The sequence below is a fragment of the Melanotaenia boesemani genome, chromosome 12, assembly GCF_017639745.1.
Source record: "Melanotaenia boesemani isolate fMelBoe1 chromosome 12, fMelBoe1.pri, whole genome shotgun sequence".
NCBI lineage: Eukaryota > Metazoa > Chordata > Actinopteri > Atheriniformes > Melanotaeniidae > Melanotaenia > Melanotaenia boesemani.
Window position 1 is genome coordinate 1,984,963 of NC_055693.1, and position 9,200 is coordinate 1,994,162.

A 9,200-nucleotide genomic window follows, 5' to 3' on the forward strand; every position below is an offset into this window, starting at 1 on the left:
CCAGTCTATTAATCAGCGTAATCATCTCTCTGCTTGGGTGACGTACTCGTCTGACTGGTCATTGAGGAGAAGAAATAAAACGAAATGAGGTGAGTTCCAGCCACAAGAGCTCATTTATTTATTGTTGTCTGGGCACAGTGTTCACTCCATTAATCAGTTTGAATTCTATGCACATGGATGCAGTTCCACACAGAATCATCCGGACTGGTCCTGATGAGAGTCTCCTCCACAGACTGAGGTCACAGCCACAAAAACCATCAGCTTTTACCCCTTTTAAGCTGGAAATATGTTGTTTATTAGGCTGCAGTCGTGTTACCAGCTACATTATTAAATTCTAATTCACTTCTGATTTAACAGAAATCAGATTTGACTTGATGTCATTACTTAGTGTCCTGCATTTGACTCGTGTCAAGCTGACTGATACATCACCAACTTTATTTCTGTGTTTCTGATTATAAACATGCAAACGTGTGCAAGAAAAATGTGGAATTTCACCATCTAAAACGCAGCTCTTTCCCAGACTTCTGATGGAAAAGCTGCAGCGTGGTGGAAAACGAAAGCCGTCAGCTGACCGGGTCAGTGTCTGTTTTTGTCCTTTGGATTATCCATTCGAACAAACAAAAAAAAGAGCATTAATTAGATTTTCATTTTAAAATAATAATAATAATAAAAAAGGCCTTTTCCTTGGAAATGGCTTTATTTTGTCACTTGGGGCTCTGGCTCGGTGGGGCCTGGACCATCACTGCCCTGGGAGGGTCCCAGGAAACGGGGGTGCCTACTGCAGCCAATGGGGCACCTCATCTTCTGGGGGGAGGTTCCCTTTTCCCTGGTTGTGCCACTCCTCACACCCCTCCCTCCCCGGCTCTTGCATTTACATCCACACACTTAGGGCTTTGGGGAGCGTGCACGTTGCACGGGGTGTGGTGGAGGGGCCTCAGTGGGCTGCTTCTGCTGCACCCTGGGATGGCTTGCACCTCAGTTTAATCACACCTCATCTTTACATAAAAACAGTGACACTACAAACACACACCACACACACACACACACACACACAAACACACACACACACACACACACACACAAGGCTTTGGGGGGCGAGCTGTGTGGGTATATGTGTAGGCGGGGCTCTTGCGGCGTCTTCCTGGAGGGCGTCGCCACCAGATCTGCACGGCTGTCTTGCCCCTCAGTTTTATCAGTTTTAACTGCTTTACAAACACACACCATCCAAACACCAGGGAGGTTGAGGGGGGTCTTACACCCCAGTTTCCTGGGGCTTACCCGAGTTTGTTCTGCTGGCTTGGGGTCCAGGCTGGCATCAACTGCTGGGGGGCTCTCTCACAGGGGCCCTATAGACGGTCTGTGTGTGGTCTCTAGAAGCCTTCAGGATGTTTCCTGGTTCTTTCCAGGTGCAGCAGCTGTTTAGTTTCTCTGTTTAACTCTGATTGCAGCTGTTGTGGTTTGTTTTCTACCTTTTGTTTGGTTCTATCTTTTCTCCTCTCCTTTATCCACCTTCTTCTTCTGCTTCTCCGGTCCAGTGGTTAGAACAAAAGTATATTTTAAAATAATAATAAATAATAACATTTAAGATTCAAGGGGAAACCCACATCCAAAAAGGCTCCTGTTGGCAGCCAGACCATCATTATGCTGTCATGAAGCTGGACAGGACAGGTTAAAGAATGAATGAATGAATGAATGAATGAATGAATGAATGAATGATTGAATGAATGAATGAATGAATGAATGAATGAATGAATGAATGAATGAATGAATGATTGAATGAATGAATGAATGAATGAATGAATGAATGAATGAATGAATGATTGAATGAATGAATGAATGAATGAATGAATGAATGAACGAACCAGGAATCATTTTTAAGAAAAACTCAAAGCAGGAAAAGCAGTGAAGATAAACTTCAGTCATTTTAGAGGCAGATTAATATTTTAAATACGAGCCTGACTGAAGCTTTTCCCTCTTTCTGCCTGAACTTCACACCTCTTCCTCTCTGCATCATTCTGCTGGTTTCTGCTTGATCTTTGGGCTTAAACAAACCTCTGAAACAGCTCACACAGTCTCCACCGTGAGTGAGCATACATCATCGAAGCCATGCTTGTCACTGAAGCTGAGCTGGGCTGCAGACCACAGAGCTGTGTGACAGGACGCCATCTGCGTTTATGGAGGTTCCTCTGCATAATCATCCATACCAATCATGCTAAATTGGCCAGAGAGTCGCAGACACACATTGTGACGAGCGAACGTCAATCAGTTTGATAAAGTAATGTAATGATTTCATGCTGGTAAGAGCCTCACAGCTGGTGCTCATTTTAAATCCCCCCAGATGGGTTCACATGTGTCCCATTTACCAACTGTTGTCCTCCGAGTGTTTGAATTTCTGTCCTCAAACACACACACATTTCCACACGTCTAACAACCCAGAGAATGATGAGTTAGTCAGAATGACTTCCGCTGCTTCTTCATTAGATTCAGTGCTCTCTGTTTTGGCTTCAGGGCCACCTACACACCTCCTGGGAATACAGGTGCTGTTTTTAGCATCAAGAAAAAGTTGGAGACAAGTTCACCGAGTTAATGAGCTGTGGCGTAGAGGATGCTCTTTTAAGCGCACTTTTAACTTCCTGTGTGAGAGCTGCTTGAATAAGTTTGCAAACTAAATATTTGGCTGTTCAGAGTAAAGATGTGCAGCTGCGGTGTGGATGTGGAGCGACTTCAAACGGTTCTCTGATGGACGGGACGCGACCGGCCGGGCTGAGGTGCTGCAGAGTAAACTGATTCATCTACAGCTCAGAAGCAGAACACAGGCTCGGACCACGCCTCAGCCTCTCAGTGGGAGGATGCAGGAAAGCATCCACTCCGCGGAGACGATTCTGGCAGGGACGGATGAACCCGTCCTTGCACGAAGAGTCCAGCTCTGAAACCTGGCTGTCTGTATGCAGATCCAGCACCTGTCTGCAAAACACAGCACACTGCTGCTCTCTGCTCAAGCTAATGAAAAACTTCCTCCTGCTGCAGTGTTTTCAGGCAAGAAAAATACAAAGAGGAAATTTAACTTCATTAAATGACAGCAGAGGAAAGTGGTGTAACCTAGAGGAGACCCGAGCTTTGGTTTCTCCTGGTTTCTGGGATTCATGAGCCTCACATGGTTAAAAATGAAAAATAGTTTAAAGTTTAATCCATCATTCATCACCAGGCAGAATTAATCCATGATTTCTTTCTGAACTGGGGAAAACATCCTAAAGCCTGTCAGTATCATCTGTTAATCAATGAGTCTGATGGATGATCATCACACTGATTTATTTTGGCTGAAGCAGGAGGATCATGTTGGTATGAATGGGTTCAGACCTAGATCATACCTGGGAACAGACCTGAAATAAACCTGGATAAGACCTAGAATCAGACCTAGAACAAACCTGGGATAAGACCTGGAATCAGAACTGAAATAAACCTGGATAAGACCTGGAATCAGAACTGAAATAAACCTGGATAAGACCTGGAATCAGAACTGAAATAAACCTGGATAAGACCTGGAATCAGACCTAGAACAAAACATGGATAAGACCTGGAATCAGAACTGAAATAAACCTGGATAAGACCTGGAATCAGAACTGAAATAACCTGGATAAGACCCTGGAATCAGAACTGAAATAAACCTGGATAAGACCTGGAATCAGAACCTAGAACAAACATGGATAAGACCTGGAATCAGAACTGAAATAAACCTGGATAAAGACCTGAATCAGAACTGAATAAACCTGGATAAGACCTGGAATCAGACCTAGAACAAACTGGATAAGACCTGGAATCAGACCTAGAACAAACCTAGATAAGACCTGGAATCAGACCTGGAACAAACTTGTAGAAGACCTGGAATCAGACCTGGAACAAACCTGGATAAGACCTGCAAATCAGACCTGGAACAAACCTGGATAAAACCTGGATTAGACCTGGAAACAAACCTGGATGAGACCTGTAATCAGACCTGGAACAAACCTGGATGAGACCTGGAATCAGACCTGAACAAACCTGGATGAGACCTGTAATCAGACCTGGAACAAACTTGGAGAAGACCTGGAAATCAGACCTGGAACAAAACTTGTAGAAGACCTGGAATCAGACCTGGGACAAACCCTGGATAAGACCTGGAATCAGGACCTAGAACAAACCTGGATGAGACCTGGAATCAGACCTGAACAAACTTGCAGAAGACCTGAAGCAGACCTGGAACCAAGGCGGCTTTACGCAGGGGCAAGAGGGGGCAGTGCCCCCTCAAACAACATTCTGCCCCTCAATCAAATGCGCCGAAATGGGCAAATCTCTCCAAACGCTCTCTCCCCTCTGTACTGAACTCTGTGTGTCGGAGCTTCACAGGATCCATTGTACTGTCTTCAACAAGTCCTTCCCACCACCACAGAAAACAACCAATCAGTGTTTAGTATGCAAATGAGTTGACATACAGCCTGATCTTGCGGTGTCATATTTCTCCCCCTCGTAGAGAGAGCGGCTGCTGAGCTCCAGCGGTAAAACTTATAGAGTAAAGCTCTGTTAAATGTGTTGTAGCGATACTGAATAAATACTTATAATAACAGACGTATTTATTGCATCTATTCTGTCAACTGGGGTTGTTTCTGTTCTATTGTAAACGTGTCTACGCCTGTTAGTAGGAGCAGTGATCAATCACGCACGGGCCATAGATGTGACTGCCTCCTCGGTACTAGACTGAGGGAAAACGAGCTGCGCATATGAGGACCCCTCAAGCTCCGCCCAGCCTTTAGTTCAGCATGCTAGTTTGAAGAAAAAAATAACAGAAAGTTTCACTCTACATTCCGCTGCTTTCAGCAGTTCAGCTCAGAGCTTCATGTATGCCTCAGCTTAACAGACGACAATGTGCATTTCCGATCTTGGAGAGTTGTAGTTAGAAAAAAAAAAAACTCCGGCCACAAAACCCACTTTGGAAAGTTTCATTCAGTCCTCCTGCATGATGCATCCATTTTTAGAGCTTTTAAAAAAGGTAGTGCTGATTCTTTAATCATTATGGTCTATATACAGACAGAAACAAACACACAGATAGTTGAGTTTATTGTTATTAGTTTCAAATTTATTCAAAATGCTTAGACATCTAATGGCTGTCCAATAGGGCAATTGTTATTTTGTTGGTTGTTAAAGCTTTGATAATGGATCATTCTTTTCTTTTTCTCTTACTTCATTTTGTTATTGATATTTTCTGTTCCCCCCCTGAGGGATTGCCACCTTATTGTGGTCAGGGGGTTTGCGTGCCTCGGTTGACTCTAAGAGCTATACCAGCAGGAGCTTTGGTTTCAGGTGGGACACCCAAGCTGGACAGGTCTTAGAGTAGAGGCCTGACAAAGTGCAATCCTTTCTTTGAAGTTGGACTCCACTAACAGCACAGTTCCGTTAAAGAAACACTTAAAAAACAACAACAAGAAAATGCTGAAGTATGTACTCATAGTGCCCCCTTCAAATTTATGCCTGCCACCCTCATGTATGCATTCCTAGAACCGGCCCTGCCTGGAACAAACTTGGAGAAGACCTGGAATCAGACCTGGAACAAACCTGGATAACATCTGGAATCAGACCTGGAACAAACCTGGATGAGACCTGGAATCAGACCTGGAACACTTCATTTCTTCTTCTTTTATGCTGACCTTCTCTCCTCTTGCATGAGCAAAACAACGTCTCTGAGCTCCATGTTTCCTCATTCAGCGGGTGTAGCAGTTTACAGCCACACACCCAGCACCGGTGATGTTAGATAACCCCACACAAACTGACAGGAAACTGTGTCGGTGTGGTTGCTACTGGCAACAGGAAGCAGCTGCCGGTGATGGGATGTTCCCTGTGTGACATCATGCTGATTTAACTACAGCTCATCTTCCTCCCTGTGAGAGAGAAAAAGCTCGTGGAGATTTTACTCCCCTCCTTCATTCACATTGTTTCTCACCACAGAGGTTTAAACATTCTTTTCTATTTCTATTTTCTTCATTTAAATCTACAGTCATATAATAAGAAAAGGGATCCATCTTTGAACGATAAGGGTTTACTTGTCAGGACAAAACAGAGAATCATCTGTTCCTCTATAAGTCTTATAAGGTCATTTCCAAACTATATGGAGTCCATCATTCTGCAGAGAGATCAATTACAAGTGGGAAATATTTTCTTTAGTCAATCTTCCCAGGAGTGGACGTCCCAGGTCAGACTATGTAATGCTCGGAAGAAACTACAAAAGACCCTACAGCTCCATCTTAGGACTCTCCACACCTCAGTTAGCATGTAAATGTTAAAGTTCATAATAGTCCACTTAGAAAAAGTATGGCTTGTTTGGAAGCCTCTTCTCTCTAAAAAGAACATGTAGTGAAAAGAAAATGTAGTTTTATTCAGAGACTCTATCTGGTAAATCCACAATGATCCATGATAACAGCATTATTTATCACATTTCACCATAAAACATCACCATCACTACTATGTTGCTAAGAGACCTCTATTTAGACCTGGACATGATGATGAAGCCACTTCCTGTCAGACTTTCCACCAATCAGAGAGCTTAGATTGACGGTAACGTCCAATCAGGAGCAGCCAAAGATCAACCAGTGAGCAGAAAGTTCTATGTGTGTGTGAAAAGAAGAAAAATAATGCTCCTCTATGGCTGGAATAAAGCCAAGAAGACGTTTCTGATGCACGGTGGCGCCACAAAGCAGCTGAGCTGGAGTTGGTTTAGTGAGGATAGCAGGTAAATAGTAGCAGGAATAACTGGAAATGAGGAAAAAGTGGAAACATGGAAATAGTTTCTGTTGTGTGTTTGTTTCAATAACAATATTTTTTCTCCTGAAAGCCAAGACTTGAGAGAACGATGAGATGAGAAAAGGTTTGGTCACTGTTGGTCTGTGTGTTATTTCTACAAAGTTCTGTTAGTAATAAATTCTGCTTTATTCTTCTGGTCGACCTTTATGCTGCTAAATCTATTCATACATTCATTTTACATCATTTTAGCCTCAGAATCTGACAGCTGAGTCTGGAAACATCATGTCTGCAAAATATTACTTGGAGTTTAATGATTAAGGCCTAATTGAAAAAATAAATCCCTTTTTTGAGATTGTAAATTTTAGGATTGACTTTTTCAATTAAGAATCATGTAAAAAATATAAAGTAAATACTTCAGTAGCTACGTGTTTGGTCAACATCAGGGTGTTTGCACAGTCATTAAACAGTGGAGAGATCTTCCTCTGCTAACATGAAAGAGCCCCTAAAATCCTGCTCTTACAAAACATTAAAAGATGAAAGCATGTGGTCCTCTCTTCATGTCGTTCATGCAGACTAATGATGGACATGAGCAGGGAGGATGGAGGGGGGGGGGGGGGGAGGGGGGGGGGGGGGGGGGGGGGGGGGGGGGGGGGGGGGGGGGGGGGGGGGGGGGGGGGGGGGGGGGGGGGTCTGAAGTGATTTAGTTTGCTCGTGTCGAGGTGGCTGCATCCATCCTGGAGACTGCTCTGACTCTAACTGGCTTCTTTCACATCAACCAGCATCATCTCTCTCCCAATAATTACAGCGATTAGAAGAAGCGAGTGGACAGCAGCTGCGATTAGCATATTGTCCAGGCCAGCTACTAATGGATTTGGTATGCATTGTATGTGTGTGTGAGTGTGTGTCCTGCCACTGTCACATGGCCTCCTCTCGCTGGCTGAGGCAAGAAAAAATCCAATTAACCAACAGCTTGCTCTCAAGTGGAAGTGAAGAAATTGCGAAAGCTCAGACAAAAAGCACAGACGCAGAGCAGACTGGAATAATAATGTGTTACTGGAGGAGCTGCAGGACGTTCTTTTAACAGCTACAATGGCTTCCATCACATGAACATGAGGATCAGTTTAAGGTCAGGAAAGCTGGACTAATGAGTGACCGGCTCATTAAAATGATCACCTGACTCAGCTGCACTTCTTCTCAGCTCCTCGCTTTGATTTTATAGGCTAGAAGTTTGTTGTTTGGTTCACTTTCACCTCTCCTCAACCTGCAATAAGCAGCAGCTGAATGACACGCCATAGTTTACTTGCTCACTTATGTTCTTCAGCATGACTTTTTGTTTCTAGACACAAAGATCCTTCTAGATTTATAACATCTCCAAAAGAATCTATGTTGCCCTGCTCAGAAGTGCCTGAGAGGTCTGAGCATTTCAGAAACTGTTGATCTACTGGGTTTCTCACCCCAGAGATGGTCTGAGAAGAGAAAAATATCCAGAGCAGCAGTTGTCTGGACCAGGATGCAGCAGAAGACACCACCGGGTGCCTCCTGCCAGCTAAGAACAGGAACATGAGGCTACAATTCACACACACTCACCAACACTGGACAATAGAAGATGGAGAACGTTGCTGGTCTGATGAGTCTCCATTTCAGCTCCACATTCAGATGCTCGGCTCAGAATCTGCTGGAAACATCATGAAAACATGGATCCATCCTGCCTTGGATCAACACTTCAGGCTGCTGCTGGTGTAATGGTGGGGGGAGATTTTCTTGGCCCACTTTGGGCCCCTTAGTACCAACGTGGCCTGGTTTAACCAGCACAGCCTACCTGAGTATTGTTGCTGACCATGTCCATCCCTTTATGACCACAGTGGAGCATCTTCTGATGCTACTTCCAGCAGGATAATGCACCATGTCACAAAGCTCAGATCATCTCCACCTGCTTTCTAGAACATGACGATGAGTTCACTGGACTCCAACGGCCTCCACAGCCACCAGATCTCAGTCCAGTAGAGCAGCTTTGGGATGTGGTGGAACGGGAGATTCTCATCATGGATGCAGCCGACAAACCTGCAGCAACTGTGTGATGCTGTCATGTCAATATGGAGAAAACCTCTGAGGAAGGTTTCCACCACCTGCTTCATCTATCACACCAGGATTAAAAAGGTCCGAACCGGTACTAGAAGGTGGACCTGATGGACGGGGAGTGTGTCTGTAAATGAACTCAACATAATTTTTAAACAGAATTAAAAAAAAAAAAACGATAAAATAAAGAAAAAGAAATCTTAAGGTCTTTTTTTTATTAGTTTCTTCTGGTCTCTGTTCATTTGTTCTCATCAGATTAAAGCAGAGAATCAGCCGAGCAGAGAACTCTTTCTTCCCTCTGAACATTTGGAGGTTTATCTCCTCTGAATCAGATGTGTCACAGCTTATGGTCTCTG

General features: G+C 44.0%; 1 long non-coding RNA gene across 3 annotated transcripts; it reads right to left on the reverse strand.

Moving 5' to 3' along the window:
- Window positions 1–3,387: 3,387 nt before the first annotated feature.
- On the reverse strand, window positions 3,388–6,344 carry LOC121650668. Of its 3 annotated transcripts, none has more exons than XR_006012312.1 (3): window positions 5,564–6,344; window positions 3,768–3,913; window positions 3,388–3,425 (listed from the first exon to the last, which is right to left on the reverse strand). It is a non-coding gene; the product is annotated as an uncharacterized LOC121650668 (long non-coding RNA). The 3 variants fall into 3 exon arrangements; XR_006012310.1 differs by having other exon boundaries at window positions 3,768–3,948; XR_006012311.1 differs by lacking the exon at window positions 5,564–6,344 and adding an exon at window positions 3,983–4,051.
- Window positions 6,345–9,200: the final 2,856 nt, after the last annotated feature.